This window comes from Pongo abelii, chromosome 6, assembly GCF_028885655.2.
Source record: "Pongo abelii isolate AG06213 chromosome 6, NHGRI_mPonAbe1-v2.0_pri, whole genome shotgun sequence".
Classification (NCBI taxonomy): Eukaryota; Metazoa; Chordata; class Mammalia; order Primates; family Hominidae; genus Pongo; species Pongo abelii.
In genome coordinates, this window is record NC_071991.2 from 34,859,523 (window position 1) to 34,860,457 (window position 935).

Genomic DNA, 935 nt, shown 5'->3' on the forward strand with positions numbered 1-935 from the left:
CAGCCCCATTAAGTCAAAGAGTAAATTATTAATAATGCTGACTAAAATCAAAGCTCCAAATGATGCAAATAAAATTAACCAACATGAACTGGAGAAAGAGAAGTATATAAGAGAGCAGAGAGAAGCCTGTTACCCTCCCCTCCCAGAATGTGTCTTAAAAGTTATCATTAGGTATTGCAATGTGGTATCCAATGAGGAGTGAATTACTAAAAAAGCATACTTATTTAAGAAGGGAGCCCAGGAAATTTGTTAAATTACTATATAGTAAATAGCATGAGCAGACTGTGATACTCAGGCAAAGTAGAGTATTCTGTAAAGAATACTGCTTTCCTGGTCTTCCTACTCTTGTTAAAATAACAAAGGAAAGCTCGATCCAAAAGCTTTTCAATTTAGTCAAATAAAACCAAGGAGTCCCGATTTAGAGAATCTCTTTCCAAAGATGAATGGTAGATGTGAGATTCCTTGGGGGCCTGCGTCCTACAGCAGCCTGGGAAATCCCTGCTCTCCAGCAGTAGCAGGTGCCCACGGTCATTCCTGGGAGAACACAGGGCATGGCGGGAAGGAGGGTCATCAGGAAGCTTCCCAGCACCTCTTAATGATGAGACCACTGCCTGACTTTGGAGGTCAGCCTGTTGCCTGGTTCAGACTTCTAGGAGGCTTTGTACCATGAAGAGCTCAAAACTAATGTTGAGTTTTTGTGCCTTCTCACTAAGTGAGAATGAAGAAGTGTCTTCTAGAGGCAACACTCACCAGTTATTATAGGATTCCATCTGCTGGGCCAGCAGGTGTCCCAAGCTGGGCCAGTTGGGCCCTTCCCTGGACTTTACTGGGTGCTTCTGGAAGAGGGCTCATCATTGCCTTGAGTGATGGAGCTGCAGAACTTCAGGCCTGAGCTGAACTGTTCTCTTCAGCAGGGCAAAATTTAGGCCAATGGA